General features: G+C 39.9%; 2 long non-coding RNA genes across 2 annotated transcripts; both read right to left on the bottom strand.

The window, feature by feature from the left end:
- Positions 1-1,124: 1,124 nt before the first annotated feature.
- Positions 1,125-4,341, bottom strand: LOC144017048 (uncharacterized). Its single transcript, XR_013283074.1, has 4 exons — positions 3,828-4,341; positions 3,552-3,689; positions 3,441-3,475; positions 1,125-3,365 (listed from the first exon to the last, which is right to left on the bottom strand). It is a non-coding gene; the product is annotated as an uncharacterized LOC144017048 (long non-coding RNA).
- A 1,050-nt stretch (positions 4,342-5,391) lies between these two features.
- LOC144017040 (uncharacterized) lies at positions 5,392-6,608 on the bottom strand. The gene is made up of 3 exons (XR_013283068.1): positions 6,160-6,608; positions 5,773-5,861; positions 5,392-5,636 (listed from the first exon to the last, which is right to left on the bottom strand). It is a non-coding gene; the product is annotated as an uncharacterized LOC144017040 (long non-coding RNA).
- Positions 6,609-10,128: the final 3,520 nt, after the last annotated feature.

The raw sequence follows: 10,128 nt of genomic DNA, 5'->3' as shown, positions 1-10,128 counted from the left end.
AAATGTAATATATCATTGCAACGATGGGGGTGTGATGGGACCAAAGGCGGAGAAACGCGAGAGGAAGACAAACGGGCAGGACAAGATATGGCGCTTTATTTCCAATAACTAAATAAATAACTATTAAAATTAAAATTGTACAATTCTAATTTTTTTGGACCAATCACGATAACCGAGTGTCAGGTTCAGTGGGTTTCAGAGAAGGTGGACCCATGTGCAGGGAACAGTGTTGTCACTAATGTTACTAAGTAAAGCGTTATTGTAATCTGATTACTTTCTATCAATAACGAGCAATCTAACGTGTTCATTTTTCCAAAACAGTAATCTGACTAAAGTTACTTTCCTAAGTGGATGTACGTTGCTATTTTTTTATTACCTCATAATGTATGTAGTATGCAAAATTTTGTTGTCCATTTCGAAGATAATTTCGAGGAAATGTTTCTCTTGCGTTTGGGAGTGACGTCACATGGCATGTCACGTTTTCTCAACGAAAGACGCAACCCCAGGTTACGTGTACCGAGAAGTGTGAGCCGCAGGCTAGCAGTCTGGCCAAAACAATAGACAATTCCTACCTTGTCACGACGTAAGCAATGGAAGAAGCAGCTGGACACAAACCTCCACAAACCGCATTTGCTCATTGGAAATACAGCCATTACTTCGCATTTGTGTCCAGTAAAGATTACAAAACCCTCTCAGTGTGTTGGAAACTTGGCGCTGGTTAAAACGTCCACATCCAATTTAAAGGGACACTTTACTTATTGATCCATTTTTAGCAGCAAAAAGTTGCTACTTTTTCAATAATTAATTTGGTGACGTGATTATTTTTTTATGTACATTTAATAACTTTTAAACCGATGTTAAAATGAATCGAACGCCGGCATGTTTGTTACACGTGACTAAATAACCCGGATGTTTACGTCACTAGTGTGTAAACGCTACACGATGGAAGCGCTATGCAACGCAGCCGTGCATCTAGCGTCAAACCCGGAAGGATTAAACCTTATCGCTTCGAGCCAACACGACAAAATAACCCTACCGAAGGAAAGTCTGCCTTGGATGTGAAAGTTGTGGCGCCAGATGGTCTTTTAGGGCACAAAATAAACTTTAACGAACGAGTGAATCAGGCGGTGGGTGAGTGGTGCTCGTGCGGGAGCTGCAGGAATGGACAATCCGCTAATGAATGTGTGCTGTCTGGAAATAAAAGAAATCGAGGATCGGTTCCTTGCGGACAATCTCAACTGCATCCTGGAACATCAGACATTCAACATGGCAATACTAAATAGACATTCTCAGGATAGCTTTGGTTGCAATGAAAGATGTGAAGAAGAAAAGTCTTGGAGGAGCCAATATCCAACAGGTAAAGTGACACACAGCACGAGCAATGCAAAACGTGTGGAACTGACGAACTATTTGAGAAAAAAGAAAAAAATAGTAAAATTATATGTATCGTCGTTACAGCGCCCAACCTCCCCTAGCTGTTTTTTTTTTTCTTTTTTTGCGTAGCGTCCCAATGATGTAAACGAAAGCTTGCAAGAAGGTTGTGTATTAACCGTGTTTATTTATAGACAAAATGAAGCAAGGAAATGCGAGACGCCGTTACCTAGGCTGGTTATCAATGGTTTGGATCCGAACGAAATTAATAGAAATGCAAATGAAACTGGAATGCACCACAGGAAGAACAGCGGGACAGAACACAAATGTAGTACGTCGCACATGCCGATAATAATGACACTAATCCACATTCAATAAATTTTTTGTTAAAATAAGATTATGAACATGGTCAATTTGTGAAGTATAAACAACTTACGAGCTAATAAAACATAACGTCCGCGCCTGCTTGTCCTTGCCGGGAGGTCGACAGCACTTAGCAAGCTATTTTCTACGCAAATAGTCTTTTTTTGGGGGGGGATAACATACCAGTGTGCTCCTCGCGGGTTTTTCCTTGACGACACCTTGCAAAATTTTGCAATACAGTAAGGCATAAGTGACGTTTGTGTCTTCCTCGTCGTTCTGTCTGCGTGAACTACTGTTCGCCAAGCGAGTATACACACTTGTTACGTCACCACTTGAGGGCGTTCCAACACGGAAGTACTTCTATGTTGAAAAAAGTTAAATAAATCAATATTGGGGTGTATTCTTCAGCTCTTATGCATGTTTCGTAGCTAAACTAACTATTTACTGCCAATCAAGCCATACATGTAAAATTAAAGGTGCCTTCCTTTAAGGAAACATCACAGCACAACGCGATACAATTCCAAGCAAAGGCGACACGACAGGTAGGGAGACAGCTAGCAGTTCTACATTTCCTTCACAAAAACATGTGAGCTGCAGCCAGTTATGTCGGCAAAGTTCGCTCTTCTGATTGACCATTCATGGCAAAATAACGGAGGAGGTTTGCCGGTTACTTAAAAAAAAAATAATAATAATAATAATAATAATAAATCATATCTGCATGACTGTAGTTCAGCTCTGGTACTTGAGAAAATAGAAAACGTTACAGTTGCAACCAGCCTACATGTAAATGTTACACAAGGGTGTGGCAGGGCCGGCCCTACATTATTTGGTACCCTAGGCGAAAATGTACATGGTAGCCCCCCCAATCCCATAAAAAAAAAAACACACACACAAAAAAATTATAGATATATTACATTTAACTCTTTGACTGCCAGCAATTTTCGGAAAAGGTAACCCCTATACTGCCAGCTGATTTACAGAATTTTACCGATCTTTCAAGCTCCACAGAAAATGTTGTGTTAGGACTATGGAAACGCGGATACTACCAAATGAAAGATTGAAGTCTCATCTTTCATCTAAAAAAAAAAGTTTGTTTCTACCTTATTCGGATCTTCAGTAATCAACAATAGAAAACACCTTCGTTTCACCCAAATCCTCTATTTTCTTCCAAAATACGGAGAAATCAAGCTTTTTGTGAAACGATGTTATTTCATGCACTCTAGTGAATTTGGCACTCTTTTTTTTTTGCATGAGTGATTCTACAAACACCTAAACTTCTATAAAACACTACCCCAACAATAAAAAATGTTTTTTGATTGCAAAATAACAGTGTATTTACATGCAACAGTAGCAATCCGAACAAACAATTTGGAAAACTCTTTGCAAACTATTTACACGTGCGCAACAGTTTTTGTCAGTCTGCTTCTGCATGGACTGATTTGCGTAGAGGTTGGTATGATGAACGATGTGCTGGAGAAGTTCATCCGTGATGAAGAGCTCCAGGATGTCAGCTGGCAGGTGGGAATTCAGCTCTGCTGCAGCATCCCTTGGTCCTGGTTTTGCAGCAAAGGGGAAGATGGTTTGCTGCCAGCCGAATTCATCAACTTCAAGCCAGCCAGAATCTTTGGGATCTGCAAATATACATTTCAATATCATATATTATTTTAGAGCACTGTGATGCAATGTGTGTGTGTGTGCATGTTTACCTTTTTTTTTTTCGATGTATTGGTTGATGCACATTCTGTAAATTATAGAAGAAGTTTACCATCAAATATTTTATTAGAGCTGTGGAGAATCTTTTTTTTTCTTCTTTTTACCTTTGTTCTGCTCACTGTGAGAAGGGTCACTTTGGGCCCTATGAGGGGGAGCTTGTTGCGGTGTATTGAAAACGTTTTTTTTTTTTTTTACCTTTCTTTGTCGTAGAACCAGCGGTCGGACGTTGCTGTGAGCACGATCTATAAAACATACATTCACGTTTGTATAGGTAATAGATGTTCTAGTGTATATCAGCACATTTACACACGCTGCTAGCAGATCGCCGAAAAGTTAGTAAAGTAATCTTACTAGCAATCTCTTAGCATGTTAGCGCTTACCTTCACGTTCTTTGGAAGACTGTCCAAGACTGTCTTGCATCGGACCCATAGTACTCGTCATCGTCCGATGAAACGTCATCTGTGCAGACGTGCTCAGTTGTGCACCACTTTTCTCCGGTGTTAGCATCGCTAGCCGGTGCGGCCTTAGGACGTTATTAGCATCGCTAGCCGGTGGGGCCTTCGGACGTGGTCGAAACGGCCGCGTCACCGCTTCAACTATGACTTAACTCCGTCATCACTGTGCTCTTGAGCACTGGTCGATGCTTTTGAGCTTTGAAAATAAGGATCAAGCGTGAGCTGATTGCCATCTGTAGCCTTTTTGACTCCCTTAGCCAAGTTAGCCTTTCTCTCCCCCTCAACACTCTAGCTCCGCCTCTCTTCTTCTACTGTTGTCTCCTACCCGATCTTGTCCAAAAGACTCATCACAGCCATCTAGTGGCCAGGAATACTCATTATAGTAACCCGATCGGCTTGATACTTGGAGCACAGCTGCCCAAGGATTTCCTCCACCCGTTTCCATAAAAAAACATAGTAGACGTCAATTAACGTCTATGGCGGCCAATTCTAGGTTTATACTGAACGTCATTAAACGTTTATGGCGGTCAAAGAGTTAATAGCACACCACACAAATAAATACCAAATTCCACAAACAAATAAAAATAAGAAAAATAACAGAAGTACAATGCAATGCAACTTTTTATTGCAATTTTTGCAAAATGACAGTATTTAAAACCTCAAAATGTTTTCACTATGTACATTAATAATTGTGTAAGATACAAAAAATAGTAAATGTATCAATATACAAACTTTGATATATCGTAAAACTTTGGCAATAAGGTGATTCACAGATCATGTGAATAGTGTGCAAAAAAAACTTCACTAAATAACTTAGGAACATAACGGCAAATACTTAAAATAGTGCACGCCGGGACCTCCTTGCAGCAAAGGCATCAATTGGTGCGTCAAAGGATAGCTGCCTGGATACTTCTTGATTGATGCTGATAAGTACCAGTCTAGTTAGCCGTTCTTGTGACATGGTAGACCTTAAATAGTTTTTCATTAGTTTAAGCTTGGAAAAGCATCTCTCAGCTGATGCTACAGTCACTGGTATGGTAGCGGCCACTCTGAGTGCTACCCACATGTTGGGATAGATTTCTCTAAGTTTTTTCTCCTCTAGAAAAACTAAAAGTTCCATGCTTGACATATTGGATTTTGGCCAGGTAAGAAATGACTGCATCTCTGCTAAGAGTTTTTTTTTTGTTTTGTTTTTTATTAGAGTACATATTGCACAAATAAGTAGACCCCGAGAAAAAGGCTTGTTAATTCCAGGCCTAGCAGACATGTTGCTACCCATAACAGTCATGGAGCTCATAGAAAATACTAGATGTAGTCGTTTTTGTTGTGGGTTGCTTTTTTTTTTTTTTTTTTTTTTTGCATTAGTTAATTTGATTAAATTGAAGATTTTGTAATCTATGCATCCTATTACAACCTTACTTTCATGTTGTGAATCAAGTGTGTATTCTACAGAAAACATTTTGTCAATATTTTGGAAATTGTTCTTATGTTTATTGAGATATTGAACATCCATCCATCCATCCATTTTCTTGACCGCTTATTCCTCACAAGGGTCGCGGGGAGATATTGAACAAAATCTTTACATTTTTCAAAGGTGGTATACTCATATATGCTGAGCACTGTACATGATGCAGCAATAGCTGATATAACTGAAATAGTCACCTGGATCTAGAAGATCGAGCTTTGTGTCACTCAAAGTACTGCTGATTGGTGCTTGACTGGCTGTTGCTTCAGCTGTACATTAAACAAAATACATCACTTCAAATTATTTTGGTGTTAAAGCAGGGAAAACAAATCCATTTGCATTATGATAGAATACAATGTCAGAAATTATGGCTGTTTGTATTAAATGCACCATCCATGCACTTACATTCAGTAGCCTTTGGTGAAGATGACACTGAAGGATTGTTTACCACAGCTTCTGCAGGTGCTTGTTGTGCAAATATTTTCTCAGCGCATCTAGTTTAAAAAAAAATGCATTTACTATATCGATGTTTACATTAAACCAGCACATAATTCTTATTTTCAATAAATTAATGTGGTTATGTGAAACAATGACTTGTGCAAATCCATTTGCAGGTATCTGGACTTACTGGCTGTTTTAGTTTAAACTCAGCAAGTGTTGCCCCACTCTTGTGTGCAAAGTAGCTACTAGCATGGATGTAATGGTGCAGTAAACAAGTTACAAGCAAGCTAAGAAGCTAACGCTATTTTCGTGTTTATTTTATAAACAATGATGATTGACTGACATACATACCTCTACCCTGGGCCCGTTTTTCCTCCTCCTCCTTTCGCCGCTTTCTTAATGCAGCACTTGAAGGCTTGGACCTTTTCATTGTTGTCGATGTCAATGTATAAACAACACAAGTGTGCCAACCATCTATCTATCTTTCTAAAGTGCTGCCACTACACTCTGAGATGATATACGACCCCTCCCCCTACCTTTCATTTATTGTAAGCGGCAGCTGCGGGTCAGGTTAAGGGCGCCAGGACAGCAGGTCGTGAACTCACAGTCATTTATTTGAAATAGAAGTAATAAAAAAAAAAAAGGAACTCAATAAAATATATTTGCTATATAATATTTTATGCTAGAAAACACGAGAGGGGGGGAGGGCTTTTTGTGTTTGTGTTTTTTAAATTTTATTTTTTTTTCCTTTCTGCAATTTGGCGCCCCCTCCACAAGATGGCGCCCTAGGCGACCGCCTAGCTCGCCTGTAGCCTGGGGTGTGGGATGACAAGCACAGGTGGACGTAATAAAGCTTGATGAGATAAAGGGAGACACACAAGGACAACAGCACGAAACACGGATCATAACAAACACAAGTAAACATGACAAAGATCAAACAAAAACCATTCGAGGGGGTTAGGGGCTGGCCTGGTCCACGAATAGTACTGAAAACCCACATATATAGTGAAAAATTCAAAATTAATTAAACCCAAACACTTCTTCAAAAAAATGCTGATAAACATATCTCATTCACTGCCATTGGCAGCTATACAAGTTAAAATGTATTTGAACTGGCCTGGTAGGTGTCTATAGGAGGATCCTGTGGGACGTATTCTTTATGTTTCGCGCGTTGCATCATGGAAAATGAGTGGCAAGAAGCAACGTGTTTTGCATGGAGTTCGATGCTATCGTACATTTGGAGGAGGATTAAGAGAAGCAGATGGTTAAATCTTGTGCCATAAATTGTATGGCTCATCGGCGTCCCCGAAGACTGAAGGAGGTTCGGTGATTGAGTACTTGAACCGTTTTTTCCAGGACGAGCTTGGACTGCCTGAAGGGACTAATTTACAAATGCAACGGGCACATCGTACACCACCGTTCAAACTACAAGGAGACCGTCCCCGGGCGATAGTAGTTAACTTTCTCAAGTTCGAAACAAAATAAATGTTACTGAAGAAGGCATGGGTAAAAAAAGATCACCGTAAAGGAGAAAGTAATTCAGTTTGATCACGACTACCCCACTGAAATTGTGCAGAAACGACGTTCGTATCTACACATCAAGAAAGCTCTCAAGGAACAGGGAATCCGTTTTCAAACACCATTCACCAGAATGCGGATACATTGGAGTGATGCCATCAAAAGCTACGACAGCGCTGCAGAGGCGGCGCGGGATGCGAGAGGAGGGGATTCAACGTGAGAGAACCCAGCAGCGACGACTGAGGAGCCGGACACGACCGGGCTGAGAGGGGATGGAGACGTGTTGATCGTGGGACTTCCAGCTCAGAGACGAGGAGACGCGTGCGCGAGAAGCTACAGGAATACCAAAGACCCTCAAAATAAAATAGCTAAATAAACGAATATAATTTATTTAGTGGGTCAAGTAATACTATTTGATGTTGTTGTTTTTTGACACACAATTATAAATGTGAAATGTGGCCATATGCTGACATGGAAAGTGGGGAAGTGGGATATGTTGGACATTGCTTGGCTGAGTGTACACATCGTTGGGTGGTATATAGTTCTAGTAGTTACTGGCCCCCAATTTTGGGGGATTTCCAGTCTGCCTACCAACAGGGTAGGGGCAAGGAGCCCTGATGGTGGAAGTTCTATCCTTTTTTTTTTTTTTTCATTTTCCTTGGGCAAGTACGCATTTTTTTGTGAATGGTCTAACAACACCAGTAAAGAGAGGAAAGGTACTAACGAAATTGAAAAAGGAGGGTATACACTTTGCTCTTTTACAAGAGACGCATTTAAATGATCAAGAACATGAAAAACTTAAAAAGTTGGGTTTTAGAAATACTTACTATAGTTTTTACATGTATGGGCGTAAAAGGGGAGTGGCAATCTTAGTGGCCAATTCTACTAAATTCAAATGTGAAAAAGAAATTAAGGGTAAAGAGGGACGATATATTTTGGTGAAAGGAAAAATTGAGGATGATTGGGTGACTATAATTAATGTTTATGCACCACCAGGGAGTGATAAACAGTTTTTCAAGTCTCTCTTTGATTGTATTGCAGTGGAAGCTCAGGGAGTGCTAATATGTGGAGGCGATTGGAATGTGACATTGAATCATAAATTGGACACAACAAGCTTAAACATATCCAATAATAAGGGGGCAAGTTTAGACCAAAACTTTTTGTAGAACTCATAGCCAAAACTATCTGACTCCGGACTCCTCCCAGATTGAAGCGATGATACTGCGGTATCAAGTTCACGAATAGTTATAGGCACCTCCAGCCTTTCTGCAGCCAAATGATCCAGCAAGGAATTTCTAAATTTTCAAAAATTCTGTGAAAATCAGGATTGCCTAGTTGACCAGATGAATAGATAGACACATAAAATTCCTTAAACACATCGTTAATTTCACTGGATTCTGTGGTAGTAATCCCGGAACTTGTTTGGATTCGGGAAATCTGATGAGATGTTGAAATCTGACGTAATTGATGTGTTAACAATTTACTGGCTTTATCCCCATGTTCAAAAAATTGAGACCTAGATTGGAGTAGTAGTTCAGTAGTACGGTGCGTCGTCAAAGCCTCAAATTTGGCTTGTAAACACACGTTCTTTATATAGCTCTGGGGTTTTCCTAGTGACGTACAACCCATCCAGTTCAGATACACGCCTTGTCAAACAAGTCAGCTTCTCCTTTCTAAGTTTATTCTCATATGCAGTATATGAAATGATCTCACCTCTAATATATGCTTTTAGGTTCTCCCATAGGACTGAGGCCGACACATCAGGTGTTCTGTTAACTTCCAAAAAAAAGTAAATTTGTTGTGAAATAAAGTTAACAAAGTCCTCATTTAGAAGAAAACGTGTGTTAAGACGCCATGGCGCACGCATAAAAGTAAAATTTTTGAAACAAATATCCATCGAGCTAGGAGCATGGTCCGAAATAACAATGGCATCATATTTACAAGCATGTAGCAATGAGAGTAATCTATCAGAAACCAAAAAATAATCGATGCGGGTAAAAGTGTGGTGAACATGAGAGAAAAATGAATATTCCCTTTTAGATGGGTTAAGGAAGCGCCAGGCGTCGGTAACAGCAAATTCTTTCATGAAAGACTGGATTACCTTAGCAGACTTGGACGGAGGACAGGCCCTATGAGAAGAGTGGTCCAGCAATGGATTAAGCCAACAATTGAAGTCACCACCTAATATCAAGTGGTGAGATGACAGATCAGGAAGATTTTGAAAAAAAGCATTTAAAAAAACCATCATCGACACAATTATGAGCGTAAATATTAGCCAATACCACCCGAATGTTTTGAATCTGGCCAACAACAATAATAAACCTGCCATAAGTGTCAGAGAGAGTGCTGAAATGAACAAAGTGCACAGATTTGTGCGGTAAAATAGCCACACCCCGTGATTTGCCTTGAAGTGAGGAGTGATAAGTCTGACCTATCCATCCCTTCCTCAATTTAGGATGATCTTTTAATTTGAGATGAGTCTCTTGCAAGAAGATCACTTGGGCACCAAGATGATGTAGATGGTGCAGATGTAACCCTGTGAACAATTAAGGGTTAAAATACAAAAAAGATAAAAACAGAAAAATAATTAATATCATTAGAATATTATTTCAATCCTTAAAAGTATTTTTATTGTGTTATTTTTTTTTAAACACAATCTTCCGTTGACGTTCATTTATACCGGAAGTCCCTCCCCGTAGTCACTTGATTGACAGGCAGAGAGTGAACGTTGGAGAGAGAGAGAGCGCGAGGAACGAGCACGTTGGACGGAGTCACCGCAGCAGAGAAACCGAACGCTCAGAA

This window comes from Festucalex cinctus, chromosome 4 (assembly GCF_051991245.1).
Source record: "Festucalex cinctus isolate MCC-2025b chromosome 4, RoL_Fcin_1.0, whole genome shotgun sequence".
In the NCBI taxonomy this organism is placed as follows: domain Eukaryota; kingdom Metazoa; phylum Chordata; class Actinopteri; order Syngnathiformes; family Syngnathidae; genus Festucalex; species Festucalex cinctus.
The sequence above is the reverse complement of the archived record's forward strand: the minus strand, read 5'-3'. Positions and strand labels throughout refer to the sequence as shown.